The following is a 24,074-nucleotide window of genomic DNA, read 5'->3' on the forward strand; positions in this document are numbered from 1 at the left end:
TCTCGTTTGTCCGCTTCTCTCTACTCATTCTACAACCACCTAGTTCAGGTCTCACCTGGACCATTGAAATAGCCTCCTAATTACTCTGGTTCTACTTTCTCCTTTCTTCTCTCTCCAGTACATTTTCTACACATCTGACTCTTCTTGACCCCATTTGGGGTTTTCTTGACAGGGGATACTGGAGTGGTTTGCTATTTCCTTCTCCAGTTCATTTTACAGATGAGGAAACTGAGACAAACAGGGTGAAGTGACCTGCCCAGGGTCACACAGCTAGTAAGTGTCTGAGGCCAGATTTGAACTCAGGAAGATGAGTCTTCCCGACTCCAGGTCTGGCGCTCTGTCTGCTGCAGCGCCACCTAGAGGCCCTATACATAGCTGCCATGTCAGTATTTCTAAAACAGAGTTCTGATCATATGACAGCCTTTTTTAAGAAGCTTCAGTAGCTCCCTGTAGCCTCTAAGATCAAATACAGAATCCTCTGCTTGGCATTTAAAGCCCTTCCCAAGTGAATGCAGAGGAGTGAACTGCTGAGAATCTGCCTGTGTACCTATTGCCCACCTTTTCAGGCTGGAGCCAGACTGTGGCTCTCTTTTACATGCTGTTTTCCCTAACACACTTTGTGGTCCAGTTACTGGCTGTTTCCTACCTTTGAGCCTTTGCATCATCTTCCCCTCATGCCTAGAATGATTTTCATCCTCACTTTTCCTTCTTGGAACCCCAACATCTCATCAAGGCAAAACTCAAATTTCTGTAAGAGGCCTTTCCTGCCTTCTCCAGTTTTTAAGTGTCCTCAGAATTACTTTGAGACACACGTACACACACACACACACACACACACACACACACACACACATCTTGAATTTGTTTATCTTTGCATCTAATCTGTACTCCTAGTAGAATAAGTTCTCAAGAGCAGGAACTGTTTCCAAATTAAAAAAAAATTCCAAGAATCTCACAGTTGAAAAGAACCTCTGGTCACATAGTCATTCAACCCATACCAGAAGAGGTACAAGCACCGAAACATCCTCAACAGGTAGGCAGCCTACAAAGAGGGACAAACTCCTAGCTTCTAACTCCTGGTCCCCCTTCCATGTATTGTCTCATTTTTGCCTTTGGATTCCCATTACCTAGCATGGTGCCTGGCAAATAGAGGTCTAGAGCTAAAGTGGGAGGAACCTCACAGAGAGGCCAGCTCATCCAGCCTAGATGAGAATGCTGAGGTCCTGGGAGGCATGGTGGCTTGTCTGAGGGCATGAGGTAGTAAGCATGGTGTTGAAACAATGCTTATGGAAATCATTTCTAACTTGGTCAGAAAGCAGCCGGCTCTCTTGCTTCCATTACTGCTACTATTCCAAGATGATATCTGCAAAAGCAGATTCTCTCAGCAGGCTCACCCCCCTCACTGCCTTCACTCAACCTGAGGGCTGGGGCTTTTGTCCACTAGCCTTGTTTCTTTCCATCCCTTTGCATGCCCAAGCTCTTGGGTGGACTGTCCCCTCCCCAAATTGATTGACACCCCCCTCCCCATCCAGGTTTTAAAGGCTGGAATTTGCTAGGGAAAAGGAGCACCTAGAAATGAGCACAAAGGTTGGGGGGCTCAGGAGGGGAGAATGCAGTGCAAAGCCCAGCAGAAAACCAACCTGGCTAAGGAAGAAAAGGCCCCCAAAAGGACAGTGCTCCCCTTGGGTTGGCTCTGCGAAGTCCAGCTAGAGGCACAGGGAGGATCGATAGTCTGATTTAGTCTCCTTTCCTATAGCTCTTGAGCTGTAACCAAGCCGAAGCAAAAGCTACTGTCTCGTCTCAACAGTGGCCTCTTGTGGAACACAACTTGTCATCCCCACCCTTGTTGATTCAGAAGTCCAGTGGCCTTGTCTTGGTTCTGCAAAAATTACTTTGGGTCCAGGTGGGACTTAAGAGACCTCACTAAGGGCTACTCTCACCCCTGGGAATGGAACCCATCAGGCAAAGTTGTCTTTCCATCTGTCTCCTCCATCCCTCCCTGTCTCTGCAATGCCTCTGGCTGGGGCTGTTCTCTGAGATAGGAAGCTTCCAAGAAATTGGGAATTCAGAGAAGCAGAGAGGATACTGCAGAGAAAGAGAGGCAGAGCCCGAGAAACAACGTCCACAACTACTAAAATCATGGCAGTGGAAAGAAGAACCTCAATAGCAAAAATTACAATTAAAAAAAAAGCTGTTGAAAACTGTCTAATCAGAATGACCCAGCTTAGCGCTGAAGAAAAGATGAGGAAATGTGCGTTGTCCCCTTCCTTTCAAAGGCGCCGGCCCTCAGTGAGGAGCATTGCACACTTTGCCAGCCTCAGTTTCTATAGTGGCTGTTGGTCAGTTTGGGGGGAACTAACGGTTTCCCTCACCCCTCCTCTCGCTTTTTAATTTTATTGCAAAGGATGGTTCCTTGGGCAGGGACGGGTTTGGAGATGAAAAGTGATGTAAAAACAAAAGATATGAATTTTGTAAAAATTAAGCAATTCCGATCTGCCTTTCTGTGTGTGACTGAGAGAGGGAGGGAGGAATGCAGCCAAGTCTTAGCCCTTTTCAGAAAGAAAAAAAGGGGGGGGGCTCCTTGGGCAGCTTTTGCCACCGATCCCTTGCCCTGGGGCTGGAGGCTAGGCTCTCAGGTGAGTCTGCAGCTTGGGCAGAGTCCTGGTGGTCCCGGCTGCCCGAGGCCCCTTTTTCTAAGTCATTCTAGGGCTATCGCCATCTCCCTTGCCCCCAGTCACGTCCCTGTCCCCCTCCTTCATGGCTGCTCTGCAGTAAAAATTTTTTTTTCATTGCCTCCTTCTCCCTGCGCTAAAGCACTAAGCAAAGAGCTTTAGTGGGGAGGAGGGGGGAAAGAGAGAGGGGAAAGTCGTAAATACTACCCCCCTTAGCCCCCCAAAGTTGAGGGGTGTTGGAGGAGATGGAGTTCACCTCTTCCCCATATCCTGCCACCGCGGGAGAGGCTAGGTGGCTCCTCTGAGATGCCCTCCCCCCGGGGGGCTCCAGCCACTAAAGGGTTAAGAGGCCCCGCCTTCCCACCCCCACCAAGTGTTTGCGTCTTTGCTTGCGCGCGCTCGTGCCTCTTGAAATAGACTGCGGCGCTCCCAGCGCGCCAATCCCTCTGCCGTCGTTCCTTCCCTTCCCTTCCCTTCCCGTCGGCGGAGCTCCTCCGCCGACCCCTCTTCCTCTGCTGCCTGCTGCAAGAACTGCAGCAGGCAGACCAACTGCCTGCCTTCCGGCAGGACATTCTCCCAGCTCAAGGCTCCAAGCCCTCGGAGCTGGGGGCAAGATTCTCCAGAGCTGCTGTCCGGACCGCTCCGACGCGCCCCGGCTGCCCAGGACTCCAGAGAATCCCGTGCGCTCTTCTCTAGGTAGGTGGTATGGGGATGTGCGGTACCTGCCGCTCCCCGAAATGGAGCCTGAGAGGTGAGCGGGCATCCAAGTACACATTCCCTTCCCTTCCCGAACATTACACAGCACACGGCAGGCTGGGAGGGGTCGAGGTTCTGGGGATGAACTCCAAGGGACGCAAAGACTGGGCGAGCCCCGGGGACGGTCCAAGTCCGTCTCCTTCTGTGTTCATTCTGTCCTATCTGGGCCCGGCAGACCTGTTGCTCTCGCCTAGGCAGAGAGGATTAGGGATGGAGGGAGGTGTGTACGAAGGGAGCAAAGTTGTCAGCGAAAATGGAAGTTCCCCGGGGCTTGCCAACCAGTCTTCTGCCACTCTGGGAACGGGAAGTAAGGAGATGCTAGGGGACCAACCGAAAGGCGGGGAGCTTTGCGCACCTGCCAGAGTAGCGACCAGGGCTTCGAGTAGATTTTAGGGAACCAAACGTGGGGAAATTTGCGCACCCGCAGGAAATGCGGGAGTCCTCGGCTTAGCATCTTCATAGAAGGAGCCGTGGGCATGTCAGCGCTCACTTTAGCCAACAAATGTTTCCCCAGACAAGCCCGCACCCCTAGCCTGCCTTTACCACCTGTTCTTTGGACAGTGGCGGCTCTGATTGTGTGGGTTGCCCCGGGTCAGTCTGGGTTTCTTAAATGGTCCCCAAAGCCCAAGTGCGCCCCAAAACACACAGGTACGCAGTCACTCAAACGTGACGCAAGCAAACCCTTCTGCTCCGATCGCACATCTCTGGCTTACCAAGCTTTGCGTTCTTGGCGCAAGCAAGGCAGCCTGCGATTTGTCGATCCAAAGCCTTGCTTTGGACTCTAGGCTCGGGAGCAATCGGCTTCTGATTTCGGGGAGCCCTTTTGCTTCCTGAAATCCCTTGCAAGTAAAGGCTGCCCTGCGCCCCCCCCCCGCCAAGACAAATGGGGAGGCAAGCAGTGCCCTATATGAGGGAAAGAGATGAGCTGACGGCAGTCCCTCCAGGTAAGCAAGTGTGATTTCTTTCCTGAGCTCGCCGTGGGGAAATCAATAAATCCGATACATATAAACACACACACGTCAGTTTTTGAAAATTTGTCAATATCCGCCACCTTCCCGCTGTGCTCCTTGCAGCCCTGAAGGAGCAGCCTTTGAAATTAGGCATCGGTTCTCCTTAAGGCACTGCAAATTGCGCATTCGGGAAATGACAAGGGCGCAAGGCGGCTTCGAGAAGCCTCCCTTCTCAGTCAGAGTCCCTGAACAAAAGCGGCTGTAGTTCACTGGCGAGCCTCCATCATAATAACCAGCCATGCCTCTGGTGAGAAGCAGCAGCAAGGCTCTTCACTTGGCTTGGCACGGTGCTGCTGCGCAGGGTGAGCAGAAACAGCTACAGGTAGTTGGGGTGTTTATCACTGCCAAATGAGCAGTCCAGGGGAGCCTTGAAGCAGGCAACCAGGCAGGGACAGGCAAGAGGATCCGGTCCTCGTCTAGCAATTTCTCATTCAGTCTGTCTGCTGGCCGCTCTTCCCATTTTCAAAAGGCTAGCAGACACTGCTTTATAACCTGATCAGGGAGCAGGTAGCTGGCTTTGAGCCAGAGGTAGTGATTTGGTCTTGTGGGCGGTTTTTTTTTTTTATTAATCCCTCGTGCCCGCACCTCACTCCCCCTCCTCCCCACCCCCTTCCTCATCCCCATTACCCTCTATCCCACTCCCCTTCCTGCTCACTCCCTTGCCCCCCACCCCACTCCCCCCCACTTCTCCCTTCCCTACTCTTCAATCCCACACCCTCTCTTGCCCATTCCTCCGCCCCCATTTCTGCTTCTTTCTCCTCCCCACTCCCTCTCCTCCCTACTCCCCCACCTGACTCCTCCCCTCCTCCCCACTCCTTAACTCTCCCCCATTCCTCCGCCCCCACCCCACTTCTTTCTCCTCCCCACTTCCCCTCCTCTCCACTCTCCCCCTCCTCTCCTCCCCACTCCCCCACCTGACTCCTCCCCTCCTCCCTGTTCCTTAACTCTCCTCCATTCTCGCCCCCACCCACTTCTTTCTCCTCCCCACTTCCCCTCCTCTCCACTCTCCCTCCTCTCCTCCCACTCCCCACCTGACTCCTCCCTCCTCCCCACTCCTTAACTCTCCCCCATTCCTCCGCCCCCACCCACTTCTTTCTCTTCCCCACTTCCCCTCCTCTCCACTCGCCCCCTCTTCTCCTTCTCTCCACTCTGTCACCATTCCCATCCTGCCTCTCCCACCTGACTCCTTCCCTCCTCCCTACTCCTTCCCTCCTCCCCACTACTTCCCTCTCCCTCATTCCTCCACTCCAGTCCCATCTTGCCCATTCCTCGGCCCACCCCACTTCTTTCTCCTCCCTCCTCCCCTTCTCTCCTTCTCTCTACTCTGTCACCCACTCCCATCCTGTCCACTCCCCCATTTGACTCTCCCTCTTTCCCACTCCCTACTTCTCCCCTTTTCCCCACTCTTCTATCCTACTCCCGTCTTGCCCATTCTCTGCCCACCCCACTTCTTTCTCCTTCCATCTCCCCTTCTCTCCTTCTCCCCACTCCCATCCTGTCCTCCACTTGACTCCTCTCCTCTCCATTCCTCCCTCCCCATCCTTAACTATCCCCATTCCTCCGCCCCACCCACTTCTTTCCTCCCTATCCCCTCTCTCCTTCTCCCACTTCCATCTCCTTCTCTCTCCCACTTGATTCTCCTTCTTCCAATTCCCTACCTGACTCCTCCCCTCCTCCCCACTTCCCCACCTGACTCCTCCCCTCCTTCTCACTTCCCACTTCTCCCTACTCTATCCTACTCCCTATCTTGCCCATTCCTCTGCTCCCACCCCACTTCTTTCTCCTCCCCACTCCCCCTCCTCTCCACTCACCCCTCCTCTCCTTCTCCCCACTCCCCATCCCATCCACTCCTCCTCTTGACTCCTCCTCTCCTCCCCATTCCCCCACCTGACTCATCAACTCCACTCCTTCCCTCCCCACTACTTCCCTCTCCCCTATTCCTCCACTCCAGTCCCCATCTTGCCCATTCTTCTGCCCCCACCCCACTTCTTTCTCCTCCCCACTCCCCCTCCTGTCCTTCTCCCCACTCCCCATCCTGTCCACTCCCCCACTTGACTCCTCCCCTCTTCCCCATTCCCCCACCTGACTCCTCCCCTCCTTCCCACTCCCCACGTCTCCCCTTTTCCCTACTTCTCTATCCTACTCCCCATCTTGCTCATTCCTGTGCCCCCACCCCACTTCTTTCTCCTCCCCACTCCCCATCCTGCCTTCTCTCCCACTTGACTCCTCCCCTCCTCCCTATTCCCCCACCTGACTCCTCCCCTCCTTGCCACTCCCACTCCCCTCTTCTCCCCTTTTCCCCACTCCTCTATCCTACTCCCCATTTTGCTCATTCCTCCACCCCCATCCCACTTTTTTCTCTTCCCTACTCTCTTCTCCACTCTCCCCTCCTCCCCTTCTCCCCACTTCCCATCCTGTCCACTCCCCTCTTGACTCCTCCCCTCCTCCTCACTCTCCTACCTGACTCCTCCCCTCATCCCCACTCCTTCCCTCCCCCCCACTACTCCTTCTCCCCATTCCTCCACTCCAGTCCCCATCTTGCCCATTCCTCCACCCCCACCCCACTTCTTTCTCCTCCCTGCTCTCCCTCCTCCCCGCTATTCCTCTCTTACCCACTCCACTCCATTCCCCATCTTGCCCATTTCTCTGCCCCCCACCTCACTCCTCCCTTCCTTCTCTCATCACTGCCCCCCTTGCCCTCCACCCCCCATCCTGACCACTTCTTCCCTCAACCCCACTCCCAGTCCTGTACATTTCTCCACCCCTACTCCACTTTCTTTCTCCTCCCCACTCTCCCTTCCTTTCCTTCTCCCCACTCTGTTACTCCCTCCCATCCTGCCTACTCCCCCACACTCTTCCCCTCCTTCCCACTACTACTCCTCCCTCTTTCATTCCTCAACCCTAGTCCCCCTCCCTTACCCTTCTCCCCACTCCCCTCCTCCCATCTACTCCTCTCTTCCCCACCCCACTCCATTCCCCATCTTGCCCATTTCTCCATCCCCCACCTCACTCCTCCTTTCTACTTCTCCTCCTGGCCCCCCTGCCCTCCACCCCCCACCCTGACCACTTCTCCCCTCTTCCCTATTCTTCAACCCCACTCCCCATCGTGCCTATTCCTCTACCCCCCACCCCACTTCCTTTCTGCTTCCCACTCCCCTTCCTCTCTACTCTCTCCCTCTTCCCCACTCCATCACCCCATTCCCCATCTTGCCCACTCCCCCACCTGACTCCTCTCTTCCACCCCACTCCCCACTTCTCCCCTTCTCCTCTCTTTCTCACTCCTCTACCCCACTCCCCATCATGCCCATTCCTCCACTCCTCACCCCACTTCCTTTTTCTTCCCCATTTCCCCTCCTCTCCACTCTCCCCTTCCTCTCCTTGTCCCTACTCCTCAATCCCACTCCCCATCCTGCCTATACCTCCTGCTCCTACCTGACTCCTCCCCACTCCCACTCACCACTTCTACCTTCTTCCCTACTCCTCTACCCTCCTCCCCTTCTCCCCATTCCCCCACCCCACTCCTCATCCTGCCCATTCCTCTGCCTCCCACTACCCCTCCTATTCATTCTCCCCTCCTCCGCACTGCCCCCACCTAACTCCTCCCCTTCTCCCCACTCCTCCCTCTTCCCCACCTCACTCCCCATCCTGCCCATTCCTCCACCCCTCATTCCTCTTCCTTTCTCCTCCCCACTCCCTCTCTTCACTCTCCCCCCGTCCTCTTCTCCCTACTCTCCCATACCCCTCCCCACCCCACTCCCCATCTTGCCCATTCCTCTGCCCCACACTACCCCTCCTCTTCATTCTCCCCCTCCTCCTCACTCCCCCCACCTGACTGCTCCCCTCCTCCTCACTTCTCCCCTCTTCCCCACCGTACTCCCCATCCTTCTACTCCCTATCCTAGTTCCTCCTTCCTCCCCACTACCCCTCCTCCTCACTCTTTCCCTCCTCCCCTCATCCCTGCTCCACTGCCCCAGGCTGCATCCTGCCCACTTTGACCCTCTTCTCCACTGCTCCATCTCACTTCCCATCCTGCCCACTCCCCCACCCCACTTCCCATCCTGCCCACTCCACTGCCCCTCACAACACTTCTCCCTTCCACTCCCCCGCCCACCTTACCCCTACCCTGCCCCCCACAATCCCCCCTCTTCCCTACTTCTCCCCACTCCCCATCCTGCCCTTCCTCTGCCTCCTGCCCTATTCCTCCCCTTCTCCTCACTCCCCCACCCCACTCCCCACCCTCCATTTCCTTACCCCCACTTTTCACCCCCCAACCCCGCCAATTGTAGGCAGGGATTAGCTAGATGGACAAGTTAGATAAACAAATGATAGGTGCTAATGCAGTGTGTGAAGAACTCTCTCTCTCTCTCTCTCTCTCTCTCTCTCTCTCTCTCTCTCTCTCTCTCTCTCCCTCTCTCCCTCTCTCTCTCTCTCCCTCTCTCTCCCCCCTCTCTCTCTCTCTCTCTCTCTTGTCTCGCTCTCCTCTCTCTCTCTCCCCCCTCTCTCCCTCTCTCTCTTCTCTCTCTCTCTCCCTCTCTCTCTCTCTCTCTCTCCCTCTCTCCCCCTCTCTCTCCCCCTCCCTCCCTCAGAATCTGGTGGGCTCCTTGGCACTATCCAAAACAATGAAAGTCCCAAAGCGGAGGGGAGTGGGGGAGGGGGGTCAGAGTCTGGGGCTGACATTAAAATAAAATACAGCGATTGGGCTCCTAGAGGCAAAGCCAAGCAGCTCTCATGACACTAGGCGCATAAGCTCGCTCTCTCTCTCTCTCTCTCTCTCTCTCTCTCTCTCTCTCTCTCTCCTCTCTCTCTCTCTCTCTCTCTCTCTCTCTCGCGCGCGCGCGCGCGGTGTGGTTGGCTCAGGTAACCCAACACGGGAAGATTAGATGCGATCAAAGGAATCTGGGGCTTGTTGGGCAGTCGAGGGGTCTGGGGTATACACAGAAATGGCTCCAAAGACTCTCGGAACCGGGTCCTAGCTGGGTAAATATGATTGAATGTCTCGGGATTTTGCATAAGTGAAAGGGCATATTTCTATGGCACCTCACTCAGGCGTTGTGCCACTAGTGAATGAACTGATGCCGAGGTTCTCTGCTCGGCTGGCGTGAGTCCCGCACTCTCATATCTTGGCGCCTTCTTTCCTCATCGGCAATGATTAGAGCGAGTACGTTTTTGCTAAATGCAGTACGGGGAGATGTGATACAACGCTTAGCCATGGGGTGCCTCAGTTTGCCCGCAGCCCATCGGGGCTGCTCTGAGGAGGGAGAGGGCTTTGCGTTTGGACTCCGGGTTTTGTTCGCTCTTTATAAATGCCGCCTCTCAGATTAATTGTTTAGCATCACGGAGCCGTTTTGCACTGACTGACCTAAGACTAATTCCTTAGCCCTGTGCTAGTACGCAGGGGGCATTTAACCCCTTGTTTCTCAAAACGTGCCATTTTGAGGATGTAATCTCTCGGGCTTCATCAAAGGTGGATCTAGGCTGGCTGCTGGGGCTGTCGACTCGCCAACAGACACGGGGAGAAAATGACAGGTTTAAGAGTTGGCTAAGCGAAATCTTCAGGATGCGATTTGGGCAATAGCAACCTTTCCCTCTCCTCCTCCCCATTTTTTTTTAACCTTGAAAATCAAGCTCCAATCCCTCTGCCTTCAGCGCTGTCATTACAAAGAATCCTGGGGGCATTTGGGAGGGGCTTGAATTTTAGGGACCATTTCTCCTGTGTTTCCTCTAGAGTGAAGGCTACATTTCCAAGTCTTAAAGGTGTGGCTCTAATTTAACCCAAGCTGGAAAACTGCAGTCCCCTTAGCTTCCTAAGACGGGGCTTGCCTTTGGCTGTTTTCCTGGTCAGTTTTGTCTGCCCCCGCAACTCGGAACACCTGTGTTGGACAGAGTATGATGAGGCACCAATTATTAGCAAGGCGAAATAGCTATGCATCCTGTTACAGGACACCACCCTTTCCATGTTACATAGAATAGCAGCAGGATTTCTTCTGCTGTTATTTGCCTGCAACATGTCTGGTCTCATGGAGACTGATACGCAGGCAGCCTTGGGAACTTGGTGATCATTGCTCAGGCTTCAGGCGCAGATGCTGGCACCTGAGGGAAGTAAACAGTAGCCCTTTCCTCAGCCTTTTTCAATCTGTAGAGGCAGGCACTTGGGTGAAATCTTGCTTTCTTCTTTTTTAATGTGCCCTTTTAAAAAGCAAGTCACAAGAAACTCCAGGACAGGGGATAGCTTCCACATATAATGCATAAAATATGTTTATTTGCCTAAAATTAGGCCAAAAGCCTACATTGCTTCCCTCCACAGCTTTTAAAATCAATTTATACGTGTTCTGTCCTTCACAAAAAGTGTACAGCTGGGTATGAGACCCTCATAAGTTAGAGAAACTTTATTGGCAATCCATGCCATTAGCTCCTGTGACTTATATTTGCTTTTCTATGTGCATAACAGCTCCATGCTAGTGGTTGACTAGGAAAGAAAGGAAAATAGAGCTTGGGAAAATTCTTAGCACAGAGAGTAAACCAACGGGGGGGGGGGGTGGACTATTGCATTGTAGTTGGAATTTGGTGGTGTGGATTTGTCTTTGACTATGGCTCTCATGGCAAAAATACCTAAGAGTCCGATTTTCCTCCCTTCAAATGACTGCGGCAGGTTTTCCTAGTGGTGTCACGGAAGTATAAACATTGGAGCAAGTGAATTCCGAAATCCCTATTGATCCCATTGCCTCAACTCACCCAAAATAGCAGCCACCCACACACACTGGGGATCAGGTCTGCAGTCATAGAACATCAAATCCCTGAGATTCGAGGTACCTCGTGGTCATCTAGTCCAAATCCATCATTTCACAAAGGGAAGAAATGGAAGGTTTGAGGAAGTTTTGTGTGATTTTTGCTTTGCTTTCCTCAAGGTCATTAAGGCTTATAGTTCATTTTTACCACAGTGGTAATGTGTGGATCAGAACCTTAAAATGTATCGATTTTTTAAGACTTCAGTCATTTCCAGATCTCCACTACCACAACCACCACCACTGGGGTTAGGCAGCTTATGCAAAATTCTGCACCAATAGCTTCTCTTCACCCCCATCTCTGAGAGAAGGAAGTGTGATTTCCCAACGTCATTGGGACCAAGATGGCTAGATCCCATATTGAGAACAGATTTTCTGGGGTGGCGAGAGGGATCAAATACAAAGGGATTAGACACCTGAAGGCCAGAGAAAAAGGAGGACAGGGGAAATTAGCAAGGGATGGAGAAAGACCAATGAAACAATGGAGGCACAGTTCTTTGCCAAAGCAGTTTTGCCTTTCTCTAGCCCTCCATGCTAGGATGCCACACACATTTTGGAGGCACAGCATGTTTATCCTCAGCTTCAAGAGATCTCTGTCTGCCTTCTCAGGAGCCCCGTAGGGATTTGCTTGTACCTCTTCGATTAACTCCCCATAGTCAGTTGCAGATTACACTTATGCATTCATACTATTACCTATCCATCCACCCACCCCCAGGACAGATATTGGGTCTGATTTGAGCTTTGCATTCTTTGTATCCTTTTCCCTCAACCTCACCATGTGCCTAACACAAGACTAGGCACACTGCAGGTGTTCAATAAACATTTACTTCTGTGGCAGCTGTTGTCATTATTTCTTTGTGGGTCCCCCACTCTACCATGACTTTCTTTTAAGACAGCTCTGGGATCCTACCTGCATCTGTGAAGGCTCCTAGAAGCACCAACAGAACCAGCCTCCACGGACCTCTGTAGCCCCTTGAACTTCTTCTGTGGCTTCTCAGGGAAAGAGCAACCTCAATTCTGCCCCAGAGGGGGCAACATGGGTATCCACTTTAAATAATAGGCAAGACATTGTCTTCCTGTCATAGGGTGATAGCGTTAAGATGCTAGGATTTTTTCTATCTTGTACAGAAGTGTCTCATAAAAAGATTTCCTCTCTCTCCTCCATTCCTACCCTCTTAGTGTTATGCTAGACTTTTGCAAATGGGTAAAGAAAATGCTTTGTGTTTGTTAAACTCAATAACCTTTGCTAGACACGTAATTATTGTCAATTTGTTGGTTTTCTAGCTCTCTGAGGCTGGATTTGATTTGAATTTTTTTTACCTTTGGGGTCCATGACCACCAGATGAGAATCCACTGAAGCTAGGTGCCGCATTGCAGATGGCCATGCAGATGGCAGTAACATCTGCTCCACTAGGGGGCTTGGTTAGCAGAGCCTTCATGGCCTCTCCCCTCTCTGAACCCCACCCCCTAGACTGCAGCAAAATTTTCTCTGCTGTTGACCAACCCAGAGCTATGGAAACCAGCATCCTCCATTTTAGCCACTTCCAAAGAGTTTAGCCTTTCAGCCTAGCTGTTCCCCATCTCATTTTGGGTCTGGGCAGAACAGAGGGGGAAGTATATACTGTATGAGTCAGTGCTGATGCCAGTCTATCCAGGGTCCCAGCTTGAGCCATCATGGCCCTCATCCCCATTTTTCAAAGCAAAGTGATCTGTCATCAAGAGCACACACACACAGCCTGCGTACATACACCATTCATAGATACAACATGCACATGAACAACTGCTGTACCCATAACAATAAGGCAGGGGCTTGAAGAAAAGAGAGACTAATGCCATTAGTATGGCATTAGCTGTGCTGCACCCTGTAAATCCTGCCCACTTCGCAATTTACAAAGCTCACTTATCTGTAACCACCAGCCTTGTTGCTGTGGTTTGAGAGGTGCCAAGTTATTTTCCCACCCCAAAGGCTCTTCCTCAGGCACATGCCCCAGGAGCAAAAGAGGAGTCACCATGATAACTAAGACCCAGAGTGCAGCCAGGTCTAAGATGACCTGCCCTCCCATTGGTCATCTCAGGGGCAAAAAGGGGCAAAACTTATTAATGGGAGGGTAATACACTGAGCTATTATCAGTCGTTAACAGTTTATTGTGAATTAATTTATCAGATTAACCCCAATCACTGAAGGACTGGATCCCCAAGTACCAGGTAAGTTTTGATGTGAGGAGGTGGTTAGGTACATTCTCACTGGTTAGGGCATGGGCGTGGGGGGGGGCTGCTAAATGTTGGCCAATAGCATCTCAGGGAGTGCCCCCAGACCAGACCAAACCAGAGCCCCTCCTCTAGGGAGCCCAGCTCTCTTCAAGAGCTCCTCTTTGCCTTTACGTTCTCCCTTCACTGTCTTTCCTTCTGATAAGAATAACTACTCACCTTCTAGAGCATTTAAGGTGTGCAAAGCACTTTCCCCAACAACAGGCCCATAAGGCAAGTGTCCATTGTCAGATGAGGAAACCAGCTCTGGGAGATTAAGTTACAGAGCTGGTAAATGTCAGATCCCAGAATTCAAAGCCAGCTTTCTCCTGCTGCCTTTAGAGGGCTTGAACCACATCATAAGTAAACCGTCTTCCAAAATACAAAATAAGGAACAAGGCTTAGGGAAATGGAGTCATCTGCTTTGGCCCGGTCTCCAGAGGGGAGGCTCTGGTGATGTGGACAAGTGTGCAGTGCAACCAGCTCGCTCAGCCTTTTATCGAGCCTTTCCTCCCTTGGAGCTGCTGACTTGGAGCTAGGCAAATAGCGAGAGCCCCCAAATCAGCATTGGCCACTAGGGGGCCACCCTAAGGAATGGCCCAAACCAGCCAGACGGGCTGACTATATTCAGATAACTGTTAGCACCGTGGACTTAAGAGGCTCCACAATGGGGGAGGAGTACAGTCGGAACAGAGTGGGAGTGGGAGAAAGACCAAACCCAGGTGAAAGAACACAAAAGTTGATTTCATTTCCTACTTTCATAAGCTCTTCCCTGGCAGGCTTGAACAGCATGGAATCAATAGATGTATTACCTCTACTGAGGTGTGGGAAATTGAATCAGTCCAGGGATCAAACTGCTCAGTTGTGCTAGTGAGGATTAGGCCCTCAGACTCAAACTCCCTTTCCTTAGTGAAAGCACTCATCACTGCCTTCCTGCTTGGGTCTCTGGCTGGCTTGGAGTATACACCTAGGTACCTGGGGTCAGGCACTCAGTTGGCCCAGTAGGATTTTTGGGGTGATGTTAGTATGGTAGAATGCTGTAAAAAGCGTGCTGGATTTGGAGGACCTTAGGTAATGGCGGCAGCAGCAGCAGTGGTAGTGGTTGTGTTTATATAGCACTTCAAGGTTGGTGAAGCACTTTGCATATTCATCTGATTTGATCCTCAGAACAGCCCTGTGAAGTAGGTGCTACTGGTATCCCTGATTTACAGATGAGGAAACTGAGGTACAGCAAAGTTAAGGGGCGGAGGCCAGATTCAAACTAGGCAGGTGTGACTATCTCCTTTCTGGACCTCAGAGTTGGACCAGATGGCCCTTAAGGTCGTAACCAACTCTAGATCTAGTATTACTAGCCCTGAGCCTTTTAACCCCTTGAAGATGCTCCTCCATTTCAGTTTTGTTCTTTTACTTCATTGATCCAAAAAAAGTTATACGAAGTGCTGTAGTAGGCACAATGGTCCCTGCCCTCTAAGACCTTCCAACCAGATTGGGGGGAGTCCAAGCCAGTATCACAAGAAACATCTAGAACAAAAGGCAAGCGCAGAGGGCAGGCTTCTTGGAGGTGGGCCACATGGAGGGCAGATTTGGAGGATCTATGAGGTAGGGTTGGGCAAGAGGAGATAGGAGGGCATCCCAGACCAGGGGAGAACAAGCAAGGACTGGGGAAGGCAAGCTAGTGCAATGTAAAGACTGTTGGCTTTCATTCCTGGCTCTGCCAATAACTCTGCTGCTCAGTGATCTCTAAGCTGGCCCTATTGTCCCCTCCCCCAGTACAGAATCACCAGATTCCCTGTACTTGGTGTAATTTGAGGGGTGCCCAGCTCAGAAATTCTATAATTAGAGAGTCATTCCTTTCAGTTCAATTGCTGTAGTGCCTCAGTGGGGCATAGTTGCCTCGGAGTCAGGGTGACCTAGGTTCCAATCCTGCCTTAACACACATAGTAGCTGTTTGACCCTGAATAAATCACTCGAGCACTTTGAGCCTGGGTCTCCTAATCTGTAAAACGAAGGTGATAATAGCACCTGCCTTGTAGGGTCTTTGTGAGGATCAAATTAAATAATGTGTGGAAAGTGCTTTGTAAGCCTTAAATGAGTGTGCTCTCATTATTATTGCTTTAAGATCCCAAAGTGTCTAAAGTATTCTGAGGAGCTTGTTCAGCTGCTTAGCCTCTGGCTCTCTTGTTCCCATCAGGGCACAAGGAGATTCTGAAGGGCAAAAGACAAGCTTTGCCTATTTCCCACTTTTGCCATGGGCTGCCTCTCCATCAGGCACGGTCCAGGTTAAAACAAGAGACAGGAGGAGTCTGGGTCTAATGCAAAGGAATATGGAGTAAAAGCTGTTTGTAATCAGGGCATACATTTGGCTCCAAGGCCCTCCAGTGCCCAAGTACGTTTTCCACGTGCCAAAGACAGAGCCATTTTGCTACTGACTGCTCCTTCTAGTGCTGTCCAGCTTAGGAAGCCCTGCTCCCAACGCAGAGAGCTTCCTGGCTCCTGCCAGGGAAGGTGGCATTTGGCCCCAAAGTAAGTGACTTGTGGGCTAAGTCCCCTTGACCCTGACAGTCACTCCCATGACAGCCACTCTGGGAAGCCTTTTTCTCAGCTTTTACAATCCTCCTTTGCGTCTAATCAGTCGCAGACACTCGATGTCCTTACCCCAGTGACCGCAAACTTCATCAGTCACCCAGTTTCTGCGGAACAAGAGCCAAGGCTGAGCGGCATGCTTTTTTACCCTAATCCCCCCTCTCACAAAATAACCCTTAGGGTTCCAGAGCTTTGGCTTATAGGTTGTCCTAAAGGGCACAGGGGGAAAGAGAACTGGATTTGGGGGTCACAAGATCTGAGGTTAAATACTGACTTGGTGATTTACTACCTGTGTGACCATGAGCAAGTCACTTTCCCTGTCTTGGCCTCAGTTTCCCCATCTATAGGATAAAGGGGTTGGGTTAAATGACCTCTAAGGTCTTTTCCAGCTCTAGATAATAACTCACATTCATATAATGCTTTAAGGTTGGCCAAGAAATTTACGTGTTACCTCTTTTGATTCTCAGGCCAACCCTGGGAGGTAAGTGCTATTAGTATCCTCACTTTACAGATGAGGAAACTGAGGCTAGGGGAGGTGCAGGCACTTGCCCAGAGCCACACGGCTAGCTGGTAAGCACCTGAGGCAGAATTTTGAATCTAGCTCTTGCTGACTTGTCCAGGGCTCCACCCACAGTGCCACCTAGCTGCCCCACACCAGGATCCCGTTCCCTGCGAAAATTGGGTCTCTTATTTTTCAGTAGACGTTTAAACTGCCCATGGGCAGAAAGGGAGATAGCATGGCACGTATGTAAGAGCATTTAGAGTCCCGAAGTCCTCAAGTCCAATCCTACCTCTGATACTTACTAGATATGTGATCCTGGGCAAATCCCTCATTGAGGAATTGAAGATCATCAATCATGAAGAGATCAGAATAGCCATAGAAAGGGGAAGGAACTTGACCAAGGTTCGAGAGTGACTGGCAGAGCCTGGACTGAACCTCACTCTCAAAATACTAGGCTCTCTGACCAACCAGTGCATTTGAAGATATTGGTGCTATACCAGCTCCTCAAATGACTTTACAGTGGGCATAGGAATCATGTCTAGTACTTAGAACCTAGGACCTTCTGATACCAATGCAAGGTCTCTTTTGCCTATTAATGACCATGTGACAGATTTTCCATTATAATCTTCATTTCAAGAAAAGAAAAGAAAATGTTAATGAGGCTTTGACCAAGAAGCGTCCTTTGTGTGACCTTGATTTTGTTTGAACAGTATGGTTACCATGTTAGTCCCCGACTATACCAAATACTGTTATCTCCGATTCATCCCCTAGGGGGCGATGTCGTATGAATTTGAGAGAAACAAGGATCTCATCTGTAAATGCTAAATGGTATTAAATCTGTGCCTCATGGCACTGTGACCTTAAACCTTTATCTCACATTCGCCATTCCACCACAGAAGTGATTATATTATCTATTGATATTTTAAATCTATCTTGTTAACAGTGGGCTAATGTGCTATCCTTGCCAAGTAACATATTTTAGCAGGGGCCTCTGGAGACAATGTCTCAGTTAAAGGAATGACTGTAATACTTGGACCTCAGAACCTTGGTGGACTATGGAAGTATAAATACAGGATGGGCTGGCCTCTGGCACCTATCAGATCACACTTCCATAGGTGCCTCCCCTATCTTCTTTGCCAGTGGACAGGGTTAGCTTGAGCAATTGTCCGAATCAATAGAAATAAAAAATACACCAGCTCCTTAAAAATGTACATAAATTGAAATCTGTATACACTTTATGGAGAGAGGAGCTGTGGCACACTAGACAGAAGGCTGTTTTTGAAATTAGTAAGAGCTGAGTTGAAGTCTTGCCTATGATATATGCTAATTGTGTGATCATGGGCAAATCACTTACCCTCTCAGGTCCCCAGGTAATCCTCTAAGACTTTTCACTCTGGAGACTCCCTACACCTATGAAAGCACAAATCCACCCCTTTCTCACTCCATTCCCCATCCCCAAGTCCATTCCATCTTCTGAGGTCAGGGGTTGACTGAAGTGTCTTGCCTAGAAAAAGATGCATTGTCCTGAAAGTCGCTAATCACATAAGACAGGGCCTTGATCTACCAACTAGAGAAACTTGCCGGGGGAGGGTACCAGTTAGGGATTGGTGTTCACCTGGGCCATTTGGGTGCTGAAAAAGGTAAGCTCCATGTAAATTGATCTTGCCTGCCTCCCCTTTTTCCCACCCTTTGCCTAATGAGGACACAAGCTGGGACCAACTCAGAGGGGATGTTTATTCCCAAGTATCTGACCAAACAGTACCTCAAATGGCACCTGACTTTTATGGTAAAAACAAACAAAAACAAAACACTTGGTTGACTGGCAATGCTACCAGCAGAGGAATGGAGAGGAAATCTTCCAACTGCCAGGTGAAAAGAACATCCTTAGTTCTCACACATACCAGCCCCTACCAATAGCTGACAACTTTTGACAACTGAGTCAGTGTTTGTAGGCCAAGCCTCCAAGCCAAACGTTTTAGAGTCTTGTAATTCAATCTAGAGAAACAGATTCTTCTATTTTTCACAGGAAAACCTCAAACTTTTAAGAAATTCTTGTGACTCAGTATCTTCTGGGTCACAAATATCTGGCTGCCTTCCTTTACCAATATGGCTACTTCCCCGTGTAGGATAAAATGACCAAACATAGGGTTTGATGGTACACTTTTAGTTTTAACCTTTTGGATCCTGATTGCCCGGATATCCTAGGAAAATTTACAGATTGAGCACTCGCTCTATCCAGAAGCAACTCAGAAGTTCGAGAGGGAGACTTGGTCCTTTACAGCTGAAGAGCGCTGTAAAAAAGAAAAAAGGAAAAAAGAAAGATGGTGGAGCCCAAGGAATGAGGTGGCAGACAAACAGGTTTTTATAGCCAGATGTTAAAAATGTAATTTTGAAAATGTCCTTAAAATTGAAATACGTATAAACCCTGTGTCTAAATAGCTAAGCCCTCTTCATTCCTACCTTAGAAGCAGAAATCAACCCCTCCTCCTGTCATTCTTCAGTGATTACCTGGGTGTGGAGGACATCTCTGTCTTCCACTTCCTTTCTGAACAATGTGCCCTCCCTTTCTCTGTCTCCTTCTGTTTCTTCCCCCCTCCCTTGCCTGTCCCTCCAGCTCTCCTCCTTCTCTTGCCTCTCCCTGGGCCCTTCTCTTTACCCCCTCTCTCTAACTTTAACTATCTTCCTCTGTCTCTTTTTCTCTTCTCCTCATTTCTCCTTCCTCCAACCCCCTCAACTTTTCCTCCCTCTCTCCTCCTTTCTTTCTGCTTCCCTCTTGATAATTCTGACTCTGTCTCTCTTTCTTTTTCTTCTCTCCTGTTTTCTCCTCTCTCTTCCCTTTCATCCCCCCATCTCTGTCCCTCCTCTCCTCCTTACATTTCCCTCCCTCTTCCCTTTTGGCCCCCTATATTTCCTCCCTCCCTTCTCTTCCTTTCTCTCTGCCCTCTCTCACCTCCCCCCTTCTCTCTCTCTCTCACCTCCTTCTCCTCCTCCTCCTGCTCTTCTTCTCCTTCCTCCTCCTCCTCCTCCTCCTCTTCTTCTTCTTCTTCTTCTTCTTCCCCTTCTTCCTCCTCCTCCTCCTCCTTTTCTTCTTCTTCTTCTTCTTCTCCTTCCTCCTCCTCTTCTTCTTCTCCTTCCCCTTCCTCCTCCTCCTCCTCCTCTTCTTCTTCTTCCCCTTCTTCCTCCTCCTCCTCTTCTTCTTCTTCTTCTTCTTCTTCTTCTTCTTCTTCTTCTTCTTCTTCTTCTTCTTCTTCTTCTTCTTCTTCTTCTTCTTCTTCTTCTTCTTCTTCTTCTTCTTCTTTTCTTCTTCTTCTTCTTCTTCTTCTTCTTCTTCTTCTTCTTCTTCTTCTTCTTCTTCTTCTTCTTCTCCTCCTCCTCCTCCTCCTCTCTCTCTCCCCCTCTCCCCCTCCCTCCCTCTCTCTCCCCTCCTCTCTCTCCTCCCTTTCCCCCATTTCTTGTCTCTTTTTCTTCTCTCCTCCTTTTCCCTAACTCTTCCCTCTCAAACCCCCATCTCTGAGACCCACATGCCAAATTGTTCAAACCTTGTGCTTCTGTATTCCTTCAGCTGGAGATTATAGGGTAGCACCTTCTCTTTGGAATTACTTGACAGAGCTCTTGATTCGCCTCTTCTGGCTTCTTCGGAGACAGCACCATGTTGCGCCTCTTGGAAAGTCCAGGTTTCAAGACAGTTTGGAAGGGTGACTTCTCTCTGATTGCAATTCCCGCTGTTTCAGTAAAATGCTCAAAGGAGCTGAAATGACCATTTTAAGGGCACATATTTTAACTGTGAAAGGTTGATGGATTTTTAACTACATGTGGGATGATGATTAACAGGTAGGCTGAATGATAGGAGACCACTTGGGTACCAAGGAACAAAGACTGTCTAGCATAGCTGATGTCAGTCCTTTGAGTCAAAGCATTGATGACCCTGCTGAGATGGCTAAGACACAAATCCATTAGCGGTTGTGAATGGCTCAGCTTACATTTGTTTATTTTAGAGCTATGTCTCACTTATCTCTCTGAGGGAGTGGGACCCCAGAGAGGAGGTAGGTCTTGATTTTGTATAAGTGCCTCCTGTTTGGGAAAGGTTGAGAGCCTGGGTCCTGTGGGTCAGGACAGTGGCACTGGGTACCTTGTGATGGGGGAAGTGCCAGCAGGAAGAAATAACACAGAAAGGGGTGGGAGGCAAGGACAAAGATGATACGCTACACGATTCAGCTAGACCTCATCCAAAGTGTGCATATATCTGCCTGGCTCTTCTCTACAGCTTAGCTGACCAAAGGGATCAAGGTGAGTGGATTGTGTATGGACTTGTATTTTGATTGCTCTGTCACCTGCTACGTGTGGGGGGTATGACTATAAATACTACTGCAGCCACTTGCAAAAGCCACAAGTGGAAATCTGTCCTACTACTATGTGACTATTCAGTTGGTATGAATGTTTCAATTAGCACCTGACTTAGTGGTAGCCCTTTGGCAAAGCAGGTTTTCAGTGTAACTTTGCAAAATTAGCTATTCTCTCTTTCCTTCCACTCACCCATCAGCATTTATGGCACACGCTCCCTCACTGAGCAGCTCCGTTTTCTTTTCCTTCACCAAGAATGCTACTTTATAAAAGGGCAAGGCAAAAGCAAACCCAAAATGGCAACAAAGTTAGATGTAGAAAGGAATGTTTAAACTAGATGACCTTCAGGATCCTGCATAACGAGGGAGTAGATTCTACAAGATGTCCACTACCAAAGCAGGCTGAAATGTCCGAGGGGAAAACTTTAACCTAAAGAAAAGCAAGGGTGTGAGTGCCAATGTGGGAAGACCATGGATATAGGTAGAGAGTAGAGTGGTGAAGGTTTAGGGAACTGGGATGCTTTCCCAAACAGATGGCTTTAGAGAGGCATGGAAGAGAGAGGTATTAGGTTTTTTGTGTTGCAGAGAAAAGAGATCACTGAAGTTGTTAAGATGATCATATAAAGTACCACCAGCAAGGGATAGATCTCAAGAGCACGTAAAACTGTTTGAAGTTGGAAGAGATCCAAGTAGAAGGCAGGGATAGAGGGGTGAAGAGAGCAGAATGCAGTTTGTACTTTGGGCAGACCATGAGGAAAACCACAAAGTCACCCCAAAGGTTGGATGCAGCTTTATAAATGATAGGAGGGCTGGGATGTGGCCCCAGTAAATAAAAGAAAAGATACACACATAAGGCTTATTTCTAATTTGCATATAATTGGGCAGTCTGTTTTTCTTAAGGAAAAGAAATTGAACAGTATGCCTTAGTTCCATCCGTTAGTGCCCTGCTCCAAAGTAAGGGAGAGAATGAAAAGAGTGATCTTTTTTTAATAGGTAAGCAAAATAGGATTATCAGTAACCTTGGTATTCACAAGCAGTCAAACACATTGGGTGAGATTTCAGAAACACATTTCCTGGGAACACTGGGCAAATCATTTCACTGGACCTCAGATATAATAATAATAATAATAATAATAATAATAATAATAATAATACCATCTGTAAAGCATTAAATTTAAAAGATAATTGCCAAAGGGAGGGTAGAGAAGGAGGAAGGAAAAGAGGAGGCAATGAAAAAGAGAAGGAAGGAGGAAAAAAGAAAGGAAAAACACAAAAGGAAAGAAAGAAGGAAGAGAAGAGAAAGAAAGAGAAAAGGAGGGAGGGAAAGATGAAAAGAGAGAAAGAGAAGAGGAGAATGACATAAAAGGAAGAAAAAGGGAAAGAGATGAATGAAGGAAAAGAAAGGAAAGGAAGAAAAAGGATGGAAGGAAGGAAGCCCTGAGTGTGAATCCATCTTTGAGCCCTTGCCAGCTGTGTCCCCCTAGGCAAGTAATTTAAATTCTCTGAACCTTCATTTCACCATCTAGTTATACCTATAGAAGTTTCCTCAAGGGGTAGTGTGAGTAGCAAATGAAATCACTCGTAGGAATTGCTTTACAAGCACTATCATTCTCCAGAGAGACCTGGGTTCAGATACTCGCACTGATGCCAGCTGTATGATGTGGGATAGGTCACTGCATCAAGCTAGTCCTCAGTTGTCTCATCTGTAATATGACAGGGTTGGACTAGGCCCCTAAGCTCCCTTCCTGCTCTAAATCCCTCTTCCACATGAGAAGCATCACGTCCCCCACTCAGGCCTCATTTCTACACTAAATCTCCCTAGTTTCTTCATCATATGGCTCCCAGTCTTTTGTGCATAATGCTAAATTTGATTAATCTAAAATGTATAGTTCAAACACTTTGCAGCTGCATTCCAGTTAGGAGTGATTTTAGGAGAGATGCTCAACCAGTCCCACACCATTTTGGAGGTTGATAGGCTGATGGGGTTTTTAATGCTCGACAGAGCTATGGGGAGTTGAGAGATCCTGGCCCTGGGACCTGCTCTGTGAACAGATGGCTGGAGAAATACGGTGTTTAGTAGCCTAGAGCCCACTACACCAGCCAGCTAAAATAAAAGCCTTCACTTGCCAGGGCCAAATGCTTTGCATTCCTGACTCGAGTGGGCACAGCTCCACTGGTGTTCATCCTCAGAGGAGAGGCATGGGATCTTTGTAGCCTTGCTAAAGACCCCTGGTTAATTTGGACTTGGAATCAGTGAGTATTAGCATGGGGGGCCCCTCGGCCAGCCTGGCCCCTTGCTTTAGAGTTGAAACCCAAAGGCTTCTGACCCAGAGTGACTTGGGCAAGGTCACATAGCCAATTAATGGCCAAGCCAGGAAAAGAAGCAACTCTCCCAACTACCAGACTGACCCACTTCCCCAAGGCCAGTTTCATTCAGATATTCACCAGAATGTGCCAGGGAGACAAGTCATTGTGGGAAGTATTTTGTAGAAGGAGCTCAGGTGAGACAAGCCAGCTGGGTACTTGTGTTTGGTTTGGTTTTCTCCCCTCATCTCATTGAGACAGAGCTTCTGGGGCCCCCCAGAGGCCAATCAAACAGAGGGCCATGTGGCAAGAGCACTTCATTTTACATAGCGTAGTGAAGTGAATGCTAGAGGTTGAGACAGGAAACCCTGGATTACTATCCTGACCCTGATATTTACTAATGGGATGACCCTAGGAAAGTCACTTTACTTCTCTGAGACTCAGTTTTCCTTATCTGCCAGATAGAAGCTAAGGGAACCGGCTCTGTCTCAAAGCACAAATTGAGTGACGTGCCCAAGGTCACCTAGCCAATTAGTTCCAAAGCAGAACCTAGACCCCAGGTCTTTTGAGCCTCAGACTCTGTCCATTGCCCTCACTTTGCTGCTGCCAAGCCCTGTGCATAAGGTAAATCCTTTATATACAAACTTGGAATTTAAGTGAAAGTGTTTCATCCCCAGAGATACATTTCCTGCCTGTGGGGATTTCTAGAGAAAGATTCATAACATTGTGTTTCAGGGAAGTGATTTGTGGCCTAGTTGGTCCTTTTATTATAGTTACATATCTGTTCTTCAATTCCTTCTATAGATTGTCAAGCATAAATATCCCTTAGAATTTGAGCAAGATATATTGGAAGAGTGAGTAAAAAGGAGAAGTGATTG

The 24,074-nt window shown here is 49.3% G+C and overlaps 1 protein-coding gene across 2 annotated transcripts in view; it reads left to right on the forward strand.

Annotated features, from left to right (window-relative positions):
• The window catches only part of HTR2C (5-hydroxytryptamine receptor 2C), a 184,430-nt gene that overhangs the window by 21,386 nt on the left and 138,970 nt on the right, over window positions 1-24,074 (forward strand). Inside the window, exon 1 of one of the 2 annotated variants that reach the window (XM_078147772.1) lies at window positions 3,136-3,368. The exons of the other annotated variant lie outside the window; for it this stretch is intronic. The gene's annotated coding sequence lies outside the window, so the exon portion shown is untranslated. Of the gene's footprint in view, window positions 1-3,135; window positions 3,369-24,074 lie in introns of those variants that run through there. 2 annotated transcript variants of the gene reach the window in all.

The sequence above is a fragment of the Phascolarctos cinereus genome, unplaced genomic scaffold (assembly GCF_003287225.1).
Source record: "Phascolarctos cinereus isolate Bilbo 61053 unplaced genomic scaffold, phaCin_HiC Scaffold_8;HRSCAF=390, whole genome shotgun sequence".
In the NCBI taxonomy this organism is placed as follows: Eukaryota; Metazoa; Chordata; class Mammalia; order Diprotodontia; family Phascolarctidae; genus Phascolarctos; species Phascolarctos cinereus.